Source organism: Acomys russatus, chromosome X (assembly GCF_903995435.1).
Source record: "Acomys russatus chromosome X, mAcoRus1.1, whole genome shotgun sequence".
Classification (NCBI taxonomy): Eukaryota; Metazoa; Chordata; class Mammalia; order Rodentia; family Muridae; genus Acomys; species Acomys russatus.
In genome coordinates this window covers 43,593,005-43,606,456 of record NC_067169.1, presented here as the reverse complement: position 1 = coordinate 43,606,456, position 13,452 = coordinate 43,593,005, and the positions used below count along the sequence as shown (strand labels likewise).

Genomic DNA, 13,452 nt, shown 5'->3' with positions numbered 1-13,452 from the left:
TCCTAATAGACGTTCTGCTTGTATATCAACAGGTATTATGAAACAAGTTAGCCAGTGCTTGTTGAAGAGCCAGTTGTAGGGCGTGATGGGACTAGATCAGGTAATGATAGAAATTTCAGCTGACTGTCCATCTCGTAGTCTAGTTAGAGGAGGAAGAGGGCTGCCAAAAAGATTTCAAGTGGAGAAAGTCCCTCTTTGTGAGGAGTACATCATAGGAGCCCAAAGGGAAGGAAGACAACCAACCTCATTTGGACTAATTCCTGTAAAAGCCTCTTTTTTAAGCATAAAATCTGTTTTTTCTGTTTTTTTAATTTTTAAAATTTATTCATATTACATCTCAATGGTTATCCCATCCCTTGTATCCTTTCATTCCTCCCTCAGTCCCATTTTCCCCTTACTCCCCTCCCCTATGACTGTGACTGAGGGGGACTTCCTCCCCCTGTATATGCTCTTTGTTTTTCAATCTGAATAAAAGCTTAACATCGTCTAAGGTGGCCATATTATAATCTCCTGCACAGATTATCTCTCTCTTGTAAATTTTCTCAGGATCTTAAAAAAATTTTATTGTATAAGTAAATTATTCATATTACATCTCAATCGTTATCCCCTCACTTTTATCTTGCAATTCCTCCTCCTTTTTTCACACTATACACCTTCCCTAGATATGTGACAGAAGAGGACCTCTTCCCCCGTGTATGGTCCCAGCCCTTCCTCTGAGTGCCACCAGGCCTCCTGATCCAAGCGAAGTGGCCAAATAGGGGACACCAGAGTTCATGTCAGAGTCAGTCCCTGCTCTCCACACAACTGTGGAGAATGTCCTGTCCATTGGCTAGATCTGAATGGGGGACCTAGGTTTACTGCATGCATTGTCCTTGGTTAGCACAGTAGTTTGAACAGAACCCCTCCCCCCACCCGGGGTATAGATCCTAAGCCTAACCACTCCACAGATTTCTCAGGATCTCATTGTTTCTTTGAACACATTCAGGATATAGCACATTATCTTCTGCTCCTGGGAATGGGAAAACACAGCCTGGTAACAGGAAGAGAGAAATTATCCTTTGGGAAGCATCTGGAACCCAGGTCTGATCAGCGTGAAATTGCAGGCAAACCCAGCCTGTCCTATCCACAGGGAGCATTCTGTGGTGGACTACCACCTAGACCCGGAGGCTTGTAGCAGGAAGGCCTCCAGAGAAGCAGGAAAAGGACTGCAATTCACAGCCGCAGGCTGAATAGTTCTCAGCAATTCTTCCTCAGGCTGCAAACATTGACTTTTGAGCTGAAGTTAGCACTTCAACTATACCACTCTCCTTTTTCTTCCTCCTCTTGCAGTTTTCTTGAGGCCTGGGTCCTTTGGTGACTACCTTAGGTTTCTTGGGGACCAGCTTCATTCTAGCCTCCACCAATGTGTTAGGAATTTTTTTGTTGTTGTTTAGAATATGAATGTCTCCATAGTCTTAAAGAAACCTCCATTTTCTTGCCATCCATACTCAAATTATGATAAGAGCACTAGTCTCAGAGAGTGTTTTTGAGACACATCATTAATAGGAGGCAGGGTAGCCAGCAGGGAAAGCCCTGGGCAGGATTTTCTTGAGGGTTTGATATGCTTAGAAGTTGGCAGGCAGAGGGAATGGTGGTATGAAGTCTTTCGTTGAGGAAACATTTGATTCCATAGGATGGTCTGTGTTGGCTCCTCAGTAACTGGGTCCAGCATAAAAAGTGCATTTTCCTCATCGAATTCTTCCTGGGGTCGTTCTTGTTATAAGTATCCTGGCATTTTCAGACAGACCTGGAAGAGAATAAAGACAGCAAAGATAAGAATGTATGCATTCTTAGAATTTTGCACAGGCAATTTTTTTGTAATTAATTAATTTATTTATTTATTCACTTTACATCTAGGACATAGCCCCCTCCCTCTTTCACCCCTTCCACCCCTCCCCCTCCTTGCCTTGCCCCTCCTGGCCCCACCTCACCTCCTCCCTGCCCCAACTCCCCTCCCTTATTCCTCAGAGACGGGGCTGCCCCCCTACCCATACATCCCAGCTCAGCAGGAGCGAGTTCATCATCTTCCCCTATGGCCTGGCAAGGCAGTCCTGTCAGGGGAAAGCTATCAAAAATCAGGCAACAAAGTCCATGTCCCCATACTAGTAGACCCATGCCTGAGCTACCATCAGCTACATCTATGTAGAGAGCCTAGGTCCAGTCCATGCATGGTCCTTGATTGGTGTTTCAGACTCCACAGGCCCCTCTGGGCCATGGTTAGTTGGCTGTGTTGGTCTTCTTGTGGAGCTCTTGTCATCTCTAGCTAGGTCTTTTCATCCTTCTCCCCCACTTTCCCGCTAGACTCCCTTACGCTTCTTGAAAGAGATGTAGTACCTCTAAGAACAGTACAGCCTTATGACCTGCATACTGTTTTTTATTTTAATCATACAAAAATTTATCCCAGTGCTCAGTAGCTACATGTGTCTAGTAGAAATCATATTGGATGGTATAGGGAATATACTCATTACTGTCAAAAGTGTCACAGAAACTGCCCAAAACACACACCCAAATATTGAAAATACTCACTAAGAAACATAATCAAAGAAATGATAGAAATCAACTATTCCAGGATGAAATAAATGAGACAGTAAAGATCTGTAATTATTAAATTACAGCATTTGCCCTTTTCTTTTTCCTCCCTCCAACCTTTCACATGTACCCTTCATGCTCTCATTCAAATTCATGGTCTATATTCCTTTAATTGTTATTGGTTTTTGTGTGTATGTGTGTTTGTGTATGCTTGCCTGTGTGTATCCCTAAATAAAAAAATACAATCTTCTCATAGTTTTAAATTGTCTACAGTCTTATTAAGGTCAATAACTCAGAGATTAAAAAAGAAGGCAAAATATGTTGGGTGGTATCATTCTGGTCAAGCAGGAACTAGAAAATAAAATATTTTTAATACATTACACATTTAATACTTTACTACATTATCTTTTATACGATAGACTTTGTAGAAAAGTCTATGTCATCAAATGTTCCATTGAGCAAAAGTGTAGGAACCGGGCCCGACTGGGATGCCTGCCTGTCTTGCTGTTTCATGTCCTGTTTCTAGCAGCTTCCATGTCTGTGTTTATCTTGGTTAGCTAGTCATGTTTACTGCTCTGAGAACACGCCCCTCCCTTCCTCGAGACTTTTCCTCCTGTGTGCGATTACCTCCTGAGGGATTTCACCTGGGAGGAGGTTTCCTGTTTTGCTGCCTATAAGAAGGCTCTTTGGAACTCTAGGAAAGAAGAATAATAAACCACTGCCGCGGCTGCTGCTGCGCTGCTGCTCTCTTAGCACGAAGGACCCGCTGTGTTATATTCTATATAGACCACCTGTTGCCAAAAGATGGCCAGCCAGGGTTTCATCATAAGGTCACTTATCACATTTCATCTACTATATTAAGTCAAAACTGCTCCGTGGTCTTGAATGTTTCCCTGGCCTGGACTACATACCAAACTTCTAGCCGTTTTTTCCTTGATGGGTATCTATCTTGCACAACTCTCTATATTGTGCTATCCACTTGGGATCATTCTTCCCACCCAGAAGTGCTTTCACAAGGGTAATGTGAGCAACTTGTGCTTGTGAGAGTGACATGAAGTCAGAACAGCTTGAAAAGCAACAGAAGACTATCAGAACTGTATAAAATGTTCAGGTTACACTCATCAGGTTAAGAGGAACCTTGAGAAACAAAACAGGAAAATCACATGCTATAACAGTTAATAGGTCAATTCTGTCTGGTAAAGGCGTAGAACTACACAGGAAAATATCCAGATGAAGACTAATAGGAAAACCAGATTGAGATTGGGAAGGTTATTTTTTAACTCATTGATATAGAATTTTGTATATTTATGCAAAAAAGTTTAATTTTGATACATTGGTATAGAATTCAAATTTAAGATTATTCTTCATACACATTATATACATTTCTACTCTAATATGAGGTATTTCACCCATACAACTCAAGTAAAATACAAAGTTTACCTGCCTCTGCCCCCTGAGTGCTGGGATTAAAGATATGCACCACCATGCCCAGCTACTAGCTTATTTTTATCTCAAGATGAATTATTCTAGGTTCAACAGATATGATTCTACAGATAGATAAGGTAAAAGATTTAGATAAGGTCTTCAAAAACCTCAGAGGCCTATAGAATATGGACATTTAAAGATGTTTGTTTTACTGTTTTAAAGATTTCAGGTTAACTTCTGGCAACACCTAGCCTACCTCAAAGAAGATGATGAGCATCAAAGAACCTCATTATGGAGATGCCTTCAAACGTTGCTACTGGGCAAAATGTCCTTAGTTTAAGTTTTGAATTTCACAAAACAAAGAGAATCAGTGATTGTTCCTGGTGATTTAGAATCAATGGCATTGGAGCAAAGATTTCTATTGAGATTTGAACAAATAAATATGAACAAGAAAAAGAAGAATGTGAATGATATTAAATTTTGTTGCCTTATGATCTATATTTTTAGCTACAATTAAGAGAACTATATGGACTTTTTAGCTTATTCAAGAATATGAGAGAAATTGAATCATAATAAATTAATGAATTGTCTCATTTATTTAGGCGCAGACATTAATTTGACACCTGATATGGAAAGATAGGGGAAAAAGAACAAGACCCTGCCATAGGCTATAAAAATAAGCAACACTTAGTCTCTTTTGAGATGTTATAATGTAATACCCAATCTCAGAGTATTTATAAATTAAATTTTATTTGAGTCAATTCTTGTGCCTAGAGGGTTCAATAACCTGTAGTTCATCCCCTGATGTGTCAAAACATTGGAGAGAAATGGAAAGTAAAATGATAGTGTGCTAATTGAGCCAAGGTATGGTATGCCTTTATAGTGGCCCAGTTCTGTAGGAATAAATTCAGTCATACGAGGCCTAATCTATTCCTATGACAGTATTATGAAGAAGGAATCTACATAACTTGACAACCCATCACTAACTCCCATTCTATATTTAGTTTCTACTCCTTCAACCCAGCCACACTATGAGCTGAGCTCCTAGTGTGTGATACTTTGGTGGGTACCATTATTACTGTAAACAATCAAATAAAAGGATGCTTTACATAGCAATAAGTCACATTTAGGAGCAGACTATATGCCTCATCTGTGTAGAATTCTGTTGCCCTAACCAAAGTACTCCCTGAGAACTGAGTGTGCTCAGATGTTGGCTTTTGTGAAGGCCTAGCCTTTTCATCTTTATCATAATCTGTTCCAAGTACTTCCCAGCATAGACCACCCTCCAAATCTAGAACCTAGCCTGAAGCTCATCTCCTCACATTTTTCTTTCAAGTATCTCTGTAACTATAACATCGAACATTCCAATTCTCTAGCTTATTTCTTCAGACTCAAATCCTTGTGATGGCAACAAGCACTTCGAATAAAGTGTTTTTGAACCAGAAAATTTGAATCACTTGGATGATTTTACTACATTTGCAAATTTCTAACCATATAACTGGGGAAGTAGAATCAAATTTGATGCAGAATATACTTGTTTTGATGATATGAGCCTGTAGAGAAAAGGAGTTAACGAAGTGTCATATATTTACAGTAGAATTATCATGGTACTTTTGAGACATCTTAAAGAAATGTACAAATGAGTTAGTGTACATCAGTGGCAAATAGTCAAACCTACATTTATGAATTGGAAATGAGGAAAGATCTTTGAAGTCACTATGTCATAAAAACCATTGAACATCCCTGTTTTTGCCTAAGGGAGGAAAATTACTTCTTAGCAAATTATATGATCTGGATGCATTCCTTTAAATTTTTTCATGTACTTGAAGCATGTTCCAAGGCTTGCAATACTAAAGGGTTTTCATTTTTGTTTGAGGCTAGTGAGAAACCACTGGAGTCACTAGCCTTGGAAATAATTTATGTAGTTCTCCCAGGACTCTGGTTAGTTTTCTTGAGAGGATTAAAAGAAATAGAACTCCACTTCATCTCAGTGTCTAGATTCCTGTCTTATGATGTGATATATCATGTGCTTCCAAGATAATGTACTCAGGCGGCCTTACCAGAGTCACGACAAGGATGGTATCATGTCCTTGAACTCCAAGAACTAAGAGGCAAATAAACCTCCTCTTTTACAAACAATCAAAACTGAGAATTTTTTTCTATAGTAACAGAAAATAGATTAATGCAGCTGACATGCTTTGTTTGAATTAAAAGATAATCTACAATCTTACTTTCATTTCTTCTCTCAGAATTTACCCAAGGGGAAACGTCTAGGTTTTTCTTGTGCCTAATAGCACATGTGGATGAATCCTGTGCATTTAGTTGTGTTTCAGTTTGTGAGGCTTACAAGTCAAAGATATTCTCCAAGCTTTCAGTGTTTTTCAAAATGGATGAAACACATATGTACCCATTATATGACTACAAATCTTGCATATGTACAAACTAGGACACAACTGTACGCTGGTTAGGAGGTGGAGCATATGGGATCCAATTAGCTCAAGAAGGCAGAGCTCTATGGGATGGGATTAGAACTTTAATTACGAGGACGCCATCATAGTTAGAACACCAAGAGAGATGGTTACCTTTGATTCAGGAAGAAAGTCTTTGCCATACACCAAGTCTGAGTTTATATTTCCTCCTCTCTTGAACTGAGAAAAACAATTTTTTTTTTTTTTTGCTGTTCAAAACTGAAGCTAGGGGCTGGCATGATGCCTTCTTGGCTAAACAGTGGGAAAAAAGGACTGCTCACTAAAATTGCCTTCTGATTTCACACACACACACACACACACACACACACACACACACACACTAAAACATAAGAAAAATAAAAGAAAATGAATTGACTTAGGCTTTCTCATATTTATAAAATATATACTCCATTTATACATTATAAATATGCATATAGCTATACATAAATTATACAAGCAAAAATATTTTCCCTCAATATAGCTTTCTCCATAATTGTGAAGTGCCATTAAGCTGGAGACTCAGGAGCTCCTATTACTAAGATTCAAGGCCACTTGATGTATTAGTGCATATTTGAAAGCAGGAAAATCATCCCTTGATTTTCCCCTTGGAGCATAGTTATATAGAAAGAGTTCTCTCTCCTACTTAGCTTTACTCAGTTTACTGAATCCATTGCTAATATTACATGACGTTACCTTCACAGAAACACCAATAATAATATTCCATATAATATATTTGGACATCTTATGTTCTGGTCAAGCTGAGACATAAAAATTCACATTCACCATCAACATACACAACACACACACACACAGTTATGCTTTGGTTGTACATCTTTTTTCCGCATTTGCTAACAAAAAGTTGCATGACTCTATTCAGGTTCTGGGTTTAAAGGAATTTAAATCTTCCTTTTGGGCACACTACATCCAACTTTTCCACCTATCTCTATTCTGCACATCCGTTTCCAGAGTCTAGCCTAGTGAATCTTCTTGACAATTCCTTCCATGCACCCTCACTAACCAGCCAGATCTAACCCAGGTCCTACACCCACCCATTACCCTAGTCTTGTCTAGAGAGTCCTGCCTGTTGTGACAGTCAATCTCTAGACTTCCTTGAAGATTTGCCTTGCTTGCCCATTAACCACAGCACATCCCACAAAATCCAAACTATCTACTAGGCAATATATATCTGCACATCCCAGGCTTAGAAAAGAATAAATACCTTGCACACCAGCTTACACCCCCCTGTCCCCAATAACTTCATTCCTCCTAAGTCATGTCTAATCTCTAGGCCCAATTTGCCCATAAATCCTCTCTTGACCCAAATTGCCCTGTTTACACCAAATGAAAAATCAATTTAACAAACTACATGAAAAATTTCTTCACAGAAGGGCAAACAATGTGAAAGAACAAGCCAGTATCTCCTTTCAAAACCTACAAGTTGTGTAAAAATATTTGCTAATGAGAATCATCTAGATTAACCCAATATACAAAATTTAAAAGAACAATCCTAAACCTCACCAAAGAATTAAAAGAGTTTAAAGAAACAAAGAAACGGCTCAATGAAATTAAGGAAAGAACTTAAAGAGAATAACTGCCTGAGTGATGCTCAAGAAAACACAAACAGAAGGCTGATGGAGGTGAAAAAGTCAACTCAGGAAATAATAATGGAATTCATTTAAGAAATCCAAATATTGTAAAGGGCTAAAGCTGAAATAAATATGGAATTGAAAACCCCAATAGTTCAGCTAGAAAATGAAAAGATATTTCTTACATATAGAATGGCTCAAGCATAGAATGGAACCCAGGACTCAAAGATAAACTGGAAGATCTAAAACAAATAAAGAAGGAATATGAAAAAAAATTTACAATACAGGAAAGGAACATACAGGAAATGTAGGATATCATGAAAGGACCAAACAAAGACTTAACAAAGAAATATCGCTACAGACCAATTTCTCTCATGCATATTTTTCTCAACCTTCTTTTTTTATTTAATTGATTTATTCAGATTATATCTCAATTGTTATTCTTTCACTTGTATCCTCCCATTCTTCCTTCCCTCCCTCTTTCACCCTATTCCCCTCCCCTAGGTCTGTGACAGAAGGAAACCTCCTTCCCCACCATATGGTCACAGCCTATCAAGTCTCATCCTGGTAGTCTGCTTATCCTTTCTCTGAGTGCCACCAGGCCTCCCCACCAATAGTAAGTGGTCAAACTACTGCACCAACCAAGGACAATACATGCAGTAAGCAATGAACCCCTATTCAGATCTAGCCAATGGACAGGACATTCTCCAAAGTCGTGTGGAGAGTAGAGACTGATCCTCATGAATATTGATGCAAAAATACTCAGCAAATTCTAAGAACACATAGAAAAGATAATTGATCAAGTAGGCTTCATCCCAGGGATGCAAAGACGCTTCAATATACTGAAATTCATCAATGTAATCCACCATATAAACAAACTGAAAGAAAAGAAAACCTCACAAGATCATTTCATTAGATGCTAAAAAAAACCTTTGACAAAATCCAATATCTGTTTATGTTTAAAGTCTTGGAGAGAGCAGGGATACAAGATAATACCTGAACATTAAAGGCCATATAAAGCAAGCCTATAGGCATTATGAAATGAAAAAGAGAGAAACTTGAAGCAATTCCACTAAAATCAGGAACAAGAAAAGTTTGTTCACTCTCTACATATTTATTCAATATACTATTTGAATTTCTAACTACAGCAATAAGACAAGGAAGGAAGATCAAGGGGATACAAATCATAAATAAAGTCAAAATATCACTAGTCTCAGATGATGTGATAGTATACATAAGCAACCCCAAAAATTGTACCAAGGAACTCTACAGCTAGTAAACTCTGTTAGCAAAGTGGCTGGATTCAAGATTAACTAAAAAAAATCAGTAGCCTTCCTACACAAAAATGATAAATGGGGTGAGAAAGAAATCAGGGAAACAACACCCTTCACAATAGCCACAAATAATATAAAATATCTTGGCGTAACTCTAACCAAGCAAGTGAAAGACCTATATGGCACAAACTTCAAACCTTTGGAGAAAGAAATTGAAGAAGATATCAGAAGATGGAAATATCTCCCATGCTCCTGGGTAGGTAGGATTAACAGAGTAAAAATGATCATCTTACCAAAGCAATCTACATACTCAATGCAGTTGCCATCAAAACACTAACACAATTCTTTACAGACCTTGGAAAATCCACCATCAACTTAATATAGAAAAACAAAAACCCAGAATAGCTAAAACAATTCTGTACAATAAAAGAAATTCTGGAGGTATCATCATCCTAGATCTCAAGCTGTGCTACAGAGCTATAGGATAAAAACTACATGGTATTGGCACAAAAACAGACAGGCTGATCAATGGAATCAAATTGAAGATCCAAACACAAATCTACATATGATGGACACCTTTTTTAAAATAAAGAAGTCAGAAATATACCATGAAAAAAGGCAGCATCTTCAACAAATGGTGCTATTAAAGCTAAATGTGTTCACATAAAAGAATGCAAATAGACACATATCTATCATTCCTGCACAAAACTAAAGTCCAAGGGGATGAAAGACTTCAACATAAATACAGATACACTGCATTTGATACAAGAGACAGTGAGGAATAACCTTGAGTTGATTGACACAGAATACAACTTCCTGGTCAAAACACCAATAGCACAGGCACAAACATAATTAATAAATGGGACCTCACAAAACTGAAAAGTTTCTATATGGCAAAGGACACTTTGCAGCCTTCAGGATGAGAAAAGATTTTTATCAACTCCACATCTGACAGAATTCAAGAAATCAAATATGAAAACCAAATAACCCAATTTTAAAATGGGGTACAGATCTAAAGAAAGATTTCTCAATAGAAGAATCTCAAATAGCTGAGAAACACTTAAATGTTTAACAACCTTAGCCATAAGGGATAAGCAAATCAAAAGTACTTTGTGAGTCCATCTTACACATGTCAGAATGGCTAATATCAAAATCACAAGTGACAGCTCATGCTGATGAGGATGTGGAGAAAGGGGAAGAGTCCACCATTGTTGGTGGGAGTGCAAATTTGTATAGTTACTATGGAAACCAATAGGGAGGTTTGTCAGACAATTGGGAATAAATTTGTCTCAAGACCCAGCTATACCACTTTTGGGCGTATCCTGAAAAGAAGCTCTATCCCAAGACAAAGACACTTGTTCAATTATGTTATAGCAGCTTTACTCATCATAGCTAGGAACTGGAAACAATCTAGATGTTCCTCAACTGAAAAATAGATAAAGAAAATTTACCAAATGGGGTATCACTCAACTCTTAAAAAGTGATATGAAATTTGTAGGCAAGTGAATGGAGCTAGAAAAGATCATCCTGAGTGAGGTAACCCAGCCCAGAAAGACAGTCATGGTGTGTACTCACTTATAAGTGGATATTAGTTATAAAGTAAAGGATAATCATGCTATAATCCACAGACCCAGAGAGGCTAAATAAGAATGAGGGCTCAAGAGGAGACACACGAGTCTTCCTGGAAATATGAAATAGAATGGATATCACATGTCCACTGGGGGGCAGGCAGGGACCTGGAGGGATCAGGTTGAGGGAGGATGGAAGGATAGAGTACTGGGATGGATAACCAGAATTCAGGGAGCATCTTGGGGATGAGATAGAAAACTAGGGCAGTGGAAAATGTCAAGTATTTATGAGGGTGACCCTAGTTAAGACTCCTAGAAATGGGAGATTAGGAACCTGATTGGGCCTTTTCTTGTAAGTAGACAAGACTACTTCCAGTTAGAATGATTGGGACACCAACCCAGCCACAAAACCTTGTACCTATTATTTGTCCTGCCTGCAAGATGTACTGGGGTAAATGTGGTGCAGAAATTGTGTTAGTGACTAAGCAATGACTGGTTCAGCTTGAGACCCATGCCACAAGAGAGAACCCACCTCTGAAAGTGCCTGGATGTCCAGGAACCAGAGGCTACATGGCCCAGAAACCCAAGGTACATCCAAACTTGCCCAGCAAAACCAAACTCAAACAAAAGTCAATGAGATGCATCAATATACAAAATTCAATACCACTGAATTAAAAAATAACCTTATTTGTGAGTAACAATTAGGGCCTTCAGATGAGGAGTAGATTCAATGATCTACCTTTTGTTCTATCCTCCCTCTATATTTCTATATCCCCCTTTCCTTCTTTTCAGCTCCTATCTCCTTACCTACAAAAGAAAGATAAAGGAAAAGAGATATGTCCCTGGGTCAAATCTAGTTTCCTTTCTGTAAAAGAAATCATGCTCATGTCTAATTTTATCACAAGAATATATACTCTGGGTCTAATATAGATAGATATGATTCTATAGACATATAAGGTAAAATAGTTAAATAGGGGCTTCAAAAACCTCAGAGACCTACAGAATATGACATTTAAAGATGTTTTATTGTTCTAAAGAGTCTCTGACAACAAAACAAGTTAACTCCTGGCGACACCCAGCCTGCCTCAAAGAAGAAGATGAACATCAAAGAACTTCCTTATGGAGTTGTCTTCAAATGTGGCAAACAAACCAATGGGAAAAATGTCCTCATTTCTTCCACAGACAGAATTCTGCCTAAAAATGGGCAAGTTTAGATGCAAGCAGAGTTGATGGCCAAACTCTGCCAAGACAGGGTAAGCAAGTCCCCAAAGTTCCTGCCTCACAAATATGTCTGTCAGATATATTGGGCCAGAAGGCTGAAGAAGATGCTCCAACATTATACAGAGTTTTGAGTGACTGTTCAGGCAGCCAACTGTCTCAGTTATTTTTTCATTTTGGAAGCTGTTAACTCACACTCTGGGTTCACTCAGGTATTTAAGTTTTATCCCTTCTCAGGTCTCTGATGAATTTGAAGACCAGATAGTTTACTCTTTGAATTAAGCTTAGTAGGTTAGGAGTTAAGATGTTTTTAGATCAAGATAGATGTTTTAAGTTAATAGAGATGAGATATGATAGATATTAATCTCCATTCAGAAATTTAGACCTAAAAGATAGGAAAGATGTTTACTTCAAATTCGCCAAATACAAATGGCCAAATGACTATGAATGTAACAGTTATATAATTCCTGATTGTCTTGTTGCTCTTCCTTCTGCATGTAGTTCATTTTACTCATGGGTAATAATATAAATATATATGCTAAAAGAAGAAACATAATAAAATATTTTCAAAAAAGTTTAATTTTGACATTACAATTATTTACTCATTACTAAATATGATTATTACTAATAAATAGAATCTTGTGAGTCATTCTTTAAAAAGTCAATGAAATGATTGTGTTATTCTCCTATACTCAGACAGGAGCCTAGCATAATCATCATTAGAGAGGTTTCTTCTAGCAAATGGTGGGGGCAGGGACTGAGACCTACATCCAAACATTAAGTGGCGCTCTGGGAATCTTACAGAAGACAGGGCGAAAGGAGCCAGAGAAAATCAAAGACACTACAAATAAACACACAGAATTAACTATCCTGGGCTGATAGGGGCTCATGGGGACTGAACAGAAAACCGGGGAGCCTGCATTGGTCTGACCTAAGCTCTCGGCACATACGTTATGGTCATGTAGCTTGATCTCCTTGTGAAACTCCTCATAGCAGGAGCTGTTCCTGACTGTTTTGCCTGTTTTGGGGCCCATTTTCCTTCTACTGGTCTGTCTTGTCCAGCCTTAATGCAAGGGGAGGTGCCTAGTCTCACAGCAACTTGATATGCCATATTTGGTTGATATACCTGGGATTCTCACCCTTTTTATGACAGGAAAAAAGGAGTGGATTGGAGTGGTGTTGAGTGGTCTGGGAAGAGGCTGGAAGGGGAGGAGGGAGTGAAAACTGTGGTTGGGATATAATGTATGAAATAAGAATAAATTAATACAAAAAGAAAGAAACTTTTTCATTCTAATCAATAGAACAGTTAATGAAGAAGATATCTATCCTAAACACATATGCACAA

General features: G+C 38.2%; 1 pseudogene; it reads right to left on the bottom strand.

Annotated features, from left to right (window-relative positions):
* Nucleotides 1-932: 932 nt before the first annotated feature.
* On the bottom strand, nt 933-1,711 carry LOC127185241 (developmental pluripotency-associated protein 2-like; annotated as a pseudogene).
* Between the last annotated feature and the right edge of the window lie 11,741 nt (nt 1,712-13,452).